This window comes from Daldinia childiae, assembly GCF_008694065.1.
Source record: "Daldinia childiae strain JS-1345 chromosome Unknown Scaffold9, whole genome shotgun sequence".
NCBI lineage: Eukaryota > Fungi > Ascomycota > Sordariomycetes > Xylariales > Hypoxylaceae > Daldinia > Daldinia childiae.
In genome coordinates, this window is record NW_022984650.1 from 576,607 (window position 1) to 589,982 (window position 13,376).

A 13,376-nucleotide genomic window follows, 5' to 3' on the forward strand; every position below is an offset into this window, starting at 1 on the left:
ACTTTGATCACCGTTGGGGATTCGATTGGAACTGTCCGAGATCATCCCATGTCATAGGGAAGTCATTGGAAGACAAGGGATGCGGCGGCTCCTCTTCTTCAATCAATGTGCTGGTAAAACTCGGCCAGTCATCTGATGATAGGTTGAGCGGCGGTAGCAGTCCATCTCCGGTGTTGAAGAGTGGAAAGTCGATATTCATGGGCGAAGTCGGCGATGGTGCTAGCGGCTCCGGCGGTAATGCCTTGTCGGTGCTGATCGGAGGTACGTATCTTTGTTGTTGACTTGGTTGCATGGAAAAATTTTGGTATGCACTAATCATATGTTGTTGGCTATTTGGTGCCATCGGCATTGCCAAGTTCAAATTTGGAACTTGAGCAGGGGCAGTACGGCTGGAATCCATGGACGGTGTTCGTCTACCGTGTCTGCTTACACCAGGCAGTGCGGATGTAGATGCTGAGCGCCGCGGAACCGACGGAGCCCTTGGCAAGACGGATATGTGTTTGGGCATAGTGGAGGGCGAAGCTGAACCTGAGGCAGACTGAGAGGTACCTTGACTACCGGAAGCTGACCTTGGTCGGAATACGATGTGGACGCAAGTGTACGCCATTTCGACGATGCTCTCCGCGGACTCCTTGGTTCCGTCGAAAAATTCTAATAAGTCTTGCAACTGCCCAGGGTTTTCGTTCTCTACGAAACCCTGAGCTCGTCCGGTTGACTCGGGACTCCAGCTGAACATGGGCTGGTGGCCATTGAACTTACTCTGTTTCCTCGCGATCAACGCCTTCCAAGCCTCATGGATGAGGTGTTGGTGTAGTAGGCCATAGATGACGTTAGAGTGCAGCCAGTCAGCCTTTGTGCTTCCGGATTCGAAATGTGCGGCGACGTGGTCTATATGCTTTTCGAACGTGCCGTACATCGCAGCACAAAAGCCACAACCCCATGCCCTTCTCTTCCGTAAATGCTTGACTACGGTATCAGCATGTGGGCAGGTTTTACAGCCGTGTGCTGACTTGTGATGTTGGTTGAATGTATTGGGTCCCCAGAAGCTTTGGTTGCAGCTCGGGCAGGGGTATTTTCGCGATCGCTCGTGAAACTCTTCCTCGTGTCGCTTCCAGTCGAATTTCCTCTTAAACGTCTTATCGCAGGACGTGCACCAGAACTTCGCGTCAGTAGTCGTTAGGGCTGAGGCTGACGATATAGAGCTTCGTATGGAGGCGGCGGAGAATACGCTGTCGCGACTCGAAGAGCTGGATCTAGATGACGAGACAGAAGATCGTTGTCTGGGGGGCTGTTGGGTGAAAGAATTGATATCTCTATAACTGAAATTTGGTATGGCTAAGACCATTAACACCAGTTAATATAATTGGGCAATTGATATTATCCCAAGGAGGCAATCTCATACCTTCAGCTATCATAGGAGCTTGTTGCTGCTGCTGTTGTTGTGGCTGTTGCGGTTGTGATTCTTCTCCTAGTAAGGCGAGCAGGGCATCGCGGCTGAGACCGGATTGCTTCAAAGCTTCGAGATGCTCTCGCGCCTGCGCTAGTACCCTCGATGGATGATCCATTGTTCTTTTTCTAGTATTGATTGGCGTTGTCGATGTCAATGTCAATGTTAATGTTAATGTCAATGCTCATTCCAATATCAATGTTCTAAGCTTGGGCTACGATAGGAGGTGGTATTCCAGGGGGGAATTAGCAAGTGATCAAATCTAGATCAAAAAGACAGAAATGGATTTCGAGGAATAACAAATTTAGAAAATTACGTTGGGTAGACTTGTAGGTAGTACCCGCGCGCATTTGGCTACTTTTCTGTAATATATTACCCCCAAAATAACTACCCCTTGTATTCTCTGTCATACTCTCAATGGACCGTGGTCCCGGGCATCATCATCCTATGCTGGACGCTCATTGGGGAAGAGCCCTACCAACTATCGTTCATCGGTAGCAGAGAATATACGGTAATGGAGAAAAGGGACTGGAGGCCATTCGATGGTCGGCTCAACCTGAAACGAGTCGATCCCAGCCCGCCTCCTCATTGTTTCGAAACACGCGCGATGGTGGGATGAAGCCGCCAATGAGAGAGAGAGTCGAGAGCGAGAGTGAACGAGGACAAGCGAAGGGCGAGGATTGGATCAAGCCGGATCAACCGTGGATCCATTGGCGATCCATGATCGGCCTAGGGCTTTTGTTCTTGGCGGAGAACCATGCAGAAAATCCGTTTCAAGATTCCCGGGTTTTAACAATCTATGATTGGCTCATGGTTTTGGTCGATCTCTCGTCATGGCTTAGATTTGTCACGATAAAAACCTCCATAAGATAGTTGTCACCTTCAACCTGTTGAGTAAAAGATAATCTCTTTATAAAAAATAGTATTTATCTTCATCTCTTAACCATTTGGTTGTCTTTACGAAAACTTGAGTTACGAATAAAGAAAGTTACAAGAGGCTCGCAAAATGATGTTTGTCACGAAACCAACACGTACGAGATTGATAATATTTGAATTAGGGAGGGGAGGTAGATGTACTTAGGTACTTGACAGAAAAGGGGAGCACAGACCACATCATCTGACTACATATCTACCGGACATTTCGACTACGGCTAGTATAAATCTTTACTCAAGGCCTTGACAGCACGAAAGGAAAAGTGGGAGGGAAATTATGATGGTGAATTAGTTAGCGTCTACCTGTAAGCGTAAAACCCATCTAAGGCAAGCTATATCTAAATACCTACCCATAATGCGGCAATGGGGTAAGGGACGACTGGAAGACCGGAGCAAAGCTAGTATATCGCCTGGTACAATAAACCCATAGGAGAGGTAAATGATCAAATAGACATAATAAAGATAACACTGTTCAGCTCGCGAAGGTCTGTAGCTAAACTAATCATAGCTGCCTGCAGGGTCACCTACGTGGCCGCCTGGGCTAAGAGCTTTACCGAAGTGGTGAAACCTCTTTCTACGTCGATATCTGGTCGCAGAGTTATAGTAAGGGGGGCCACTTCTTGGTTGTTCTACACGGGCAAAACTGGTCCATTGGCTCGAGGCCAAACCTATCTGATGAACTCCTTTACTGGGGGAACTACAAATGTACTTTAAGTTTATGACTAAACTTAATAGAACGTATTTATTGGCGAGCCGAAGGTGGTCTCCCGTTACTGTCGCAGTTTTAGTGGTGGTAGTTGCTTGTGTGATTGTCTCCGTCATGGTCTCTGTCATCTTGGTCGTCACTTTAGCTTGGTTGGTCCTAGAAAAAAGCTATTAGTATGAGTATATCACGAGGTGAAGCAAGAAGCATAAAAGCAACTCTGCTGTTCCTCGAGGGACTCTAAGCTAACTCTGGGAGCCCGTGGCTATACGTACCAAGGTACTAATAGTGTCCCTTATTCTAGATCTCTTATATAGAATTCTGACAGTGTTTGTTGAATGTTGTAAAATAATCACCGGGGGGGGGGTAGAGGGACGTAATTTCAGGCTTTCTTAAATGTTTCTGAAGGCAACTCATGACTTCCATGTCTAGGTAATCCACAGGTAATTTAACTAGTAGAAGGCTCTTTCTTAATTCTTATAGTATTATAAGTACCTGGAGAGCCTATCGTCGCATAGTATGACTTAGGCAGTCTCTAAAATCTTTAGGTTTAGATTTTTAAACTCTGCTAGCTCTTCCTCTTTCCAAATATGGGACGGAATCTTTATTTTTGTGAGGCGTGAATCGCTTACTGATTCTTTCAATTACTATGGGGCTGCCTCTGTTTATATAGTAGGTACCTATGAGGTAGGTAGTAACTTTTAGTAATCTTATACCTACGAGTAGATATAGGGGTATCTCCCTTGGAGTATTAGTAAAGAGCATGGCTTCGGCTACGATAGGGTAAATCTATGAAAAATTACCCTATATATTAAAGCACTACCTATCTAGGTATATATGACCTAATAAAGAGCCTTTAAACGTAGGTAGGAGCTAAACCTCCTATGAATTAAAACAGCTTTATAATGCTCTTAAAGATTACATATGTTGCTTCTTGAATAATATACAAGAAATTCCCAGGCATATGTGCTAAACTTGCAACTATATTGCACCACTCAATGGATACCCATATACACACTAACAACCTTTTCTTCCAAGACTAACTAAGCTAAGATGTCGACCGAGACCGTTACCACCACAATCACACAAATAGTCACTGCTACTCCAACTGCGGTGGCAACAGGAGGGCGATTGACAATATCGTGGTCGGTAAAACTACGGCAATAGAAGAGAAAAGGAGGAGAAACCCAGCCCGCCGAATCGTATCTGCGGAAGCCCCAAGTATTCCCCTTTCTCATATCGATTTTAAATCTTCCAAATAAGGTGGTGGTGGATCTTTACCTCCGAGAGCTATATCATCTGTACTAGTGCGAATAATCCGGGAAACCGCCATTAAAGCTGCCTAAGGATCCCGCAACAAGAGCCTTGGATATCACACAGATAACATGGCTAGGGATTATTGGTTAGAATATAAGGCAGCCAAAAGCCAATTAAGCAGCTAAAATAATTATTTTTATAATTATTAAATAAAATATATTATAAAATAATATAAATAAATTATATTATAAAATTAATATATTAATATAAAAAAATTAAATATAAAAATATATTTTTTAAAATTGTTTATAAATAAATTAAAATTTTTTAAATTAAATTAAAGATTTTTATAAAGTTTAAAATTTTAAAAAATTATTAATATATTAAATTTATTTTAAACTTTATTAAAACCTTATTATAAATAATTTTTTATTATTTTAAAAAAAATCAATTTTTTTAAAAATATATATATATTTTAAATTATTAATTATTTTATATTATTTTAAAATTTTAATTTAAAAATTATATAAATTTATAATCTTTTTTTAATTTCGTTATTTTTAATTTTAATTTTTTTAGTTTTTTAACTTTTCCTTTATTTTTTTAACTTTTAATTAAAAAGATTTAAAGGTTAAATTATTTTTAAATAACTAAATTTATACCTTTAAAAATTACTTCCTTTTTTATATAATCCGAAATAAATGTTATTAAAAGCTACAAAATTATATTATTTATTTTTAAAAAAATTAACTTTAAAGAAAAGATTAAATATAATTCTTATTCATTTTTAAAAAAAAAGTTTTTTCTAAAAAATAAAACAATTACTTTTTTATTTAACCTAATATTTTAAAATTATTATTATTTTAATTAATTAATATAAAATTTACATATTTAAATAAAAATAATATTTTTATTTTTTATAAATTTTAAAATTATAATATAATTATGTATAAAATATTTAAAATTAAAAAAATTAATTTTATTATATAAAATTTTCTTAAATAATTAATTTAATTATATTTATAAATAAAGGAATTTTATAAATTTTTATAAAATTTTACCGGTTTAATAAATAAAGTTTATAAAAATAATATAAATTAATTTAAACGTTTATATTAAAAGATATAAATTTTATATAATTTTATAATATAAATATAATAAATTAATATTATAATTTTAACTAATTAAATTATTTAATTTAAATAATAAATAAAATAGTTTAATTTTACCTTTTTTTAAAAAGTTTAAGAAATTATAACCTATTTTACTTAAATAAATAAAACCTAATAACTAATAATTATTAAATTAAAAGAAATTATTAAAAAATAGTATAATATTTTTTTAACTTTTTAAACTTAATAAAAATTTTAAAAAAACCTATTAAAATAAATAATTATTTAAACTATATAAAAAGAGAAATAAATTAAAAGTTTTTTTATTTAAAATTATATTAATCTTATATATATAAATAAAATTTTTAAAAAACGAATAAAAGAAATTTAAATTTATATAAAAACCGTTTTAATTGAATTTATTAAAAGAATTAAAAATAATTAAAATATTTCGGTTAATTTAATTATATAAAATATAAATAAAAAAGTTATATTTAAATTTTTTATTAATTATTTCTTTTAAAATTATTAATTAATAATATTTAAAGAATTTTTAATTAAATATTTTAATTTAAAAAAAAGAATTTAAGGCTTACTATTTATATAAATATTATAAAATATATAAATTTAATAAATATTAAAAAATATTTGTATTTAATTTAAAATAACGCAAATAAAACCTTTTATTATATTAAAAAAAATTAAATTTAAATTTAATTTTTTTTAAAATATATTAAAAGTTTTTAAAAATGATTTAAAAAATTTAAATAATAACAATAATAACCTTAATTTATTTGATTTTTTTTTAAAAATTACTTTATAAATTATCATTAAATTAAAAAAGATTTAAATAAAACCTTAAATTTTAATATAATAATATAATAAAAAATAAATTTTTATAAATATTAAAAAGGTTTATTAAATTTATTTTAATAATTATTAATTTAATATATTTAAATAAATTATTTATTTATAATAATAAAGATTTATTTAAATTCTATATATAATAATTAAAAGTTAAATTATATTTAAAAATATATATTAAAAGCTTTTATAAAAATTATATTTATATTAATTAAGTAAAGTTATTATTTATTAAAAAAATTTAATTATAATATTAATAATGTTTAAATTAAATAAAACAGTTTTATTTTATAAATTAATAAATTAATTATATATTAATTTTATAAAAACGTTTTAAAGATTTTTTTAAAAGATATAAAAATTTTAAAAAAATGTATAAATTTAAATATTAAAAAGATATAATTTAATATATTATAAAATTTATAGATTTTAATAAAATAATTTAATAATTTAAAATAATTTTTTAAAATTATATAATTAAAACCTTTTTTAATAAAATTATTAAATTAATTTATTTTAAATAAGAAAAATTTTTTAATATTAACGAAAAATTTTTAGCAATAATTTAGGAAATTAAATAAATTTATAAAAATATATTTATTAATTTAAAATTATTATTAATAAAAAGAAAGTTTATTTTAATATTAAAATGTTTAAAATTAAATTAAAATAATTATAATAAAAAAATTTATTTTAATTTAAGCTTAAATTAATTTTTAAAAAAAGGAGATAAATTAAAAATAAATAAAAAATTTAAATTAAATTTTAAAAATTAAAAATGGTTTTTTAATAAAGAAATTTTAATAAAAATTAATTAAATAAATATTAATTAATATAAAAAAGATAAAAAAAAATATTAACAATATAATAAAAATAAATATAATACGTTAATATATTTTATTAAAAAAATATTAATAATAAGAAATTTCTATTTATTTTAAAAAAATTTCTTTTATTAAAAAAAAATAAAATAATAGAAAATAGCTTTTTTTATTATAGCAAAAAAAGGTTAAAATTAATATAGTAATAAAAAAAATTAACGTTTTTTATTTTATTATTAAAATTAAAAATTTTAATTTAAATTTTTAAATATTTTTTATATTATATTTTATAAAATATTAAAATTAAATTAAAATAATTATTTTATTAAATTAATTATTATTAAAAAAATAATTAATAAATTTACAAATTTTAAAAAAAAAAATAAAAAAAAAATTTTAATTAAAAAAGAAATTTATTATTAAAATAATAATATTATATAATAATAAAAAATATTTGGTTAAAATATTATTTAATATAAAAATATTGATTGTAGTTTTATTTATAATAAAAGTTAAAATTTAAAAATTTTTTATTATTAAAAAATTAATATTAAAAAAAATAATAATATTTAATATAATTATTATTTAAAAAAAGAATTATTATTATATTAATTTATTAATATTTTTATAAACTTAAATAATATATATTTCTTTTTAAAATATTATATAGTAAACAGGTGCAATGTTGTAATAACATCGTATGCAAGGGTTTATTATGTAATCTTAGCTTTTAAGGCCATATAAGGTCCTTAAATCGTTGCATTCTCCTGATCATCATCATCGACACTCTTTTATCATCAACAGTTAACAAATAAATATCATTTATATTTATTAGTTTCATGGTTACTTACACTTATTATACACACTTTTTTTTACAACAAATATATATATTCGTTTCTTTCTTTTTAAGCTTAAGCCCTATCTTTAATCAATATAATCCCGATATATATATTCGAAAGTAAAATGCTATCTTTAATTATTAGGGATGCTTTTTATAAGGACCTAATACGTTGAATATATAGTTTTACTCTAGGAGTTATCTTACTCCTGTTCAATAGTATATATCAAAAATTATTAATAAAATTAAAAATTTATTAAATAAAATTTTTATAAAATTTAAAAAATTTATTCCTATTATAATAAAAAAAATAAAATAATAATTCTTTAATTATTAACTTTAAAATTATATAATAAATTTAATAAAAAAGATTTTTTTTTAAGAATTTTTATATACCATAAATAAAATAAAATTTAAGGTTTTAAAATTATAATTAAATAATATAATTAAAATAAAAAAAATATATAAATTAATTTTTTCTTATATATTTCCAATATTTTTTATATTAAAATTAAATCTTAAAAATTTTTTATAACTAGTAATAAATTATTATAAATTAAATATTATTATTATATTAATTAAATATTTTATTCTTTTTATTTTAAAAATATAAAATTAATTTTAAATTATTAAATAATTTATTAAAATAAATTTTAAAATAAGATTTAATTTAATTTATATTAAAAAAGAAATGAATAAAAAATAATATTTAAATATAAATATAAATTTTTTAAATATTTTATTATATTATTTAAATTATATAATACCTTTATTATATTTTAAATTATAATAAATAATATTTTTAAAAATATAATTAATAATAATTCTTTAATATATATTAATAATTTATTTATTTATATTAATATTAAAAAAAAATATAATAAAATTATTAAAAAAAATATTTAAAAAATTTATAATTTATAATTTAATAATAATAATATAAAAATATAAATAAATAATTAAAAAAGTAAAATTTTTAAATTATATTATAAATATAAATAATATTTTTATATTTTTTAATAAAATTAAATATATTATTAATTAAGAAATTTTAATTAATTTTAAAAAATTATAATAATTTATAAACTTTTTAAATGTTTATAAAAAATTTATTTATAAATATTTAAAAATAATTAATTTAATTATAAAAGTTAATAAAAAAAATAAAAAAGATTAGAAATAAATAAAAGAAATAAAGGTAGTTTTTAAAAAATTAAAAAAAAATATATTATTATTTTTATTTTAATTTATTTTAATTTATTTTAATTTATTTTAATTTAAAAAAAAAAGTTTTTATTAAAATTAATATTTTAAATTAAATTATTATTAGAATTATTTTATAAATGGAAAATAATAAAAAATTATATCTTATAATTTTTTATTTATAAAAATTAATATTAATAAAAATAAATTATAAAATATATAATAAAAAATTATTAATAATAATTAATTATTTTTAAAAATAAAGTTATTATTTAAAAAGAATTTAATATTATATTAAAATATATTTTAATTATTAAAATTTTATTTATTTTATTATTATAAAGGTATTAAATAAAAAATAAATTTAATAAATATAAAAATTATTATTATATTAATTTATTATTAATTATTGTTTAAGACGGTAAAATAAAAAAGTTAATATTTTATTTAAATTAATTTAATATTAATTTAAGAAAAAAAGAATTAAAAATTAATTAATTATAATAATTTTATAAAAAAAGTATTTTTTATATTTTTTAAAACCTAAAATAATATATTTAATTGCGATAATTTTTATTTTTAAACAATTAAATAATTTTTTAATTTTATAATAATTATCTAAATTTATAAAAAAAATTAAAATAAAGATAAGAAATAATTTTTTATATATGGATAAAAAAAAGAATTTTAGAAAAGATTTTAAATTAAAAGAAAAATTTTTATATAAAAAAAATTAATTTTAAATATTTTAAAATATTTAAAAAAATATTGTAAAATTAAAATATAATATATTAATAATAAAATATATAAAAATAAATAAAATTTTAAAATTTATTATATAAAATTTTTGATGGTTAAATATTAAAGTTATAATAAAAGAATATATATAAAAATATTTTAAATATTAATATAATAAAATTAATAAATATATACTTTATAATTTATTTTAATTTATAGAATTATATTATTAATTATAATATATTATTATTATAAATTTTATTATTAATTTCTTTTTATTAAATAATTATAATTTTATTTAAATTATAATTAATTTTTTTATTAAAATAGTATATTTTATATTTTTTAAAATAAAAAAGAAAAAAATCTTTAATTTAATTAAAATCTTTATTAAATTTTATTAAAAATTATATAAAGTTTTTTTAAATATTATTTTTAATTAAAATTTTAAATTTATTACCTATTTATAATAAAAATTTTTTAAATTTATTAATATTAAATTATAAATAAATATTACTTTTTATTTCTAAATTAATAATTAAATAATTTAATTTAATTAAATATTTATTAATTATAAAATAATTAATTAAAAAAACTTATTACTTATAATAAAATTTATATATAATAATATTATATTATTTTTAATATATATAATGTTATTTTATATAAATTATGGTTTTTATTTTATTATTTACAACTTTTTAATAAACTTTTTTAAAAATTTAAATAATTATTTATATATATATTAAATAAAATAAGTTTATATAAATATACAGGTATATTTAAAAAAGAATTGATAATAAATAAAAGAATAAGTAAATAAAAAAAAGAAAAAAGTCCTAATATTTAAAAAAAAATAATTAATAATATTAAATATAAAAAATATCAAAATTAAATAATTAACTAAAAAATTAAATAAAAAAATATTTAGTTTTTTTAAAATCTAAAAAATAATATTTTTTACCGTTATTAAATTTTAATTATTTAAAAAATAAAAGATTTATAATTCTTTTTATATTTCATTTATTAAACCTTATTGCATTAATAATTAAACTTTATTTAATATTAATTAAATCTTATAAAAAACAACCTCGATAAAATTTAAAAATTATAAAATAAATAAGATTAAAAATTCCATATAAACCTAAAAAAATATAAAATATTTAATTAAATAAAATAAATAGTTAATTAAAAAATATTAAATTTAAAAACTTTATAAATATTTTAAAAGTAAAAATATAAAATAAATAATTATTATATTTTATTAATAAAATTTAAATAAACTTATAAATCTTTAAACCTTATTAAAAAGTATAAATTTTTTATTATAAATTTAATTTTAATAACTTAAAAATAAATATATTAAAAAAAAAGGAAATAATATCACATAAATAATATAATTAAAGATTATTAATTAAAATATAAAACAGTTAAAAACCAATTAAATAGTTAAAATAATTATTTTTATAATTATTAAATAAAATATATTATAAAATAATATAAGTAAATTATATTATAAAACCAATATATTAATATAAAAAGATTAAATATAAAGATATATTTTCTAAGATTGTTTATAAATAAGTTAAAATTTCCCAGATTAAATTAAGGATCTTTATAAACCTTAAAATCTTAGAAAATTATTAGTATATTGAATTTATTCTAAGCCTTATTAAGACCTTGTTATATTGGGGGGATGATTGTGTGCCAATGATTGGTTATGATTCTTTTTCTAAACAAACACAGAAAGATACCGAAAACAAGTGATCTATCAAGTACTCCTATTGACACATGGGTCACGAGGTGGAGCCAAACAGTATCTAAACAGCTTCGTTGTTCCGCCAGGAACTCTAAACTAACCACAAGGGTCTACGCCTATACATTAGGTACCTAGGCACCTAGGTACTGAACATGTCTTTTGTTCTAGATGTCTCCTGACAATATGGCTGTACTCAAGGCTGGACCGCTTCTCGAGTTATTCAATGATTCAGGTGTGTTAACGTACCTCTGTATGTACAATCCATACTGTTACCTTAGGTGGGTAGGTGACTACAGTATCGAAAACGACACCATTTCTTCATATTTTTAAATAGGTGGCTTGCTTTAAATCATATTTTCTCCTGCAGTAACAGCCGTGTTCCTATTCTATCTAACTCTAGGAGATTGTGTCCTTCCTTAACACAAAATCTTTCTGTCTATCTATCATTCAGAAACCGCCTAAAACAAATTGTCACATCCGAGCCACTATGTCAACTATGGCCCCCGATATTGAGAAAAAATATTACAAGCCTCAGAATCTCAAAATCCCAATCGACCCGAAGAATCCAGTCCCTTGGCCCGAAATTGTTGATAAGGTAGAACCAATCTTCAGACGTGCGCGGGGTTTCCCGGACGCAAGTATGTCAGACATATGGGACCTTCCCTTGCAAGAAACAGTACGGGGGTCGAACACCAGCATTCGATTTGATCTAATGTCACTGCCAAGAGAGCTTTTCCTTGATATATTTGATTTAATGATGGAGCCGTACGAACTGAAGGTTTGCCTGACTAAATTTGAGTCTAACGACAACAACGACGACGACGAGTCTACAAATTTTACAGACATGATAATCCACAACCCACGTACATGGGCATCAATGAGCCTGTTTCAAATCTCTCGGCAATTCCGTAGCTTGGCTATTAAATATTACGGCGAACCTCGTGAGGATTCACTCCCTTTCAGCCCGGCTATCGACAAGTTGGTCATCTTAGGTGTAGACCACTTCTGTAGGGGCTCGCCACTTCAGCCAATAGCGTCAATAGCAAAGCGTGTTGATGCCAGATTCCTACGAAGACTTCACCAGGAATCAGTCATGCCTTACGGATTACTCTGTTACTATAACAAATTACATCCTACCAACACTCATGCTCACCTCACGCTACTTGGAAAAGAACTATTAGAAAGAGTCCAGCATCTCGATATACGATATATCGATTCAAGCCAAATATTTTGGTGCAACATGGACTGGTGGGTATGCCCTCTTCGGGATTTGACCGCTTCGTTGCCGAATATCAAGCATTTTGAAGTTTCAATCCACCGTTACAACCCATTTCGGATAGGTCCTCCACAAAATAGGTGGTGGGACGGAATGGATCGCCTTTTACTAAGAGGCATCGAAAGATATACTGACAAAGTCGACCCAAGCCACCCTCGCCTGTTTCCTCAATTAGAATCATTCGAGATAACGATGAAGGTTAGATAATATTGCGCCTCTTAAAGGGATGGATGATTTCATCGCCTCTAAGAAAGGTTGGCAATAAAGTAGACTTGAGAAAGAAAGTCTGAGTGGTACGCTCTCTTAAGTTGACGAGGAAGCTATTTACCAAGGAAAATCGCGAAAGGGTGAAGCAGGAAGACAACGTGCAGATAGCAACTAGATCGTAATTCTTATATCGGGCATGATGGTCAGTCGGTTAAGCA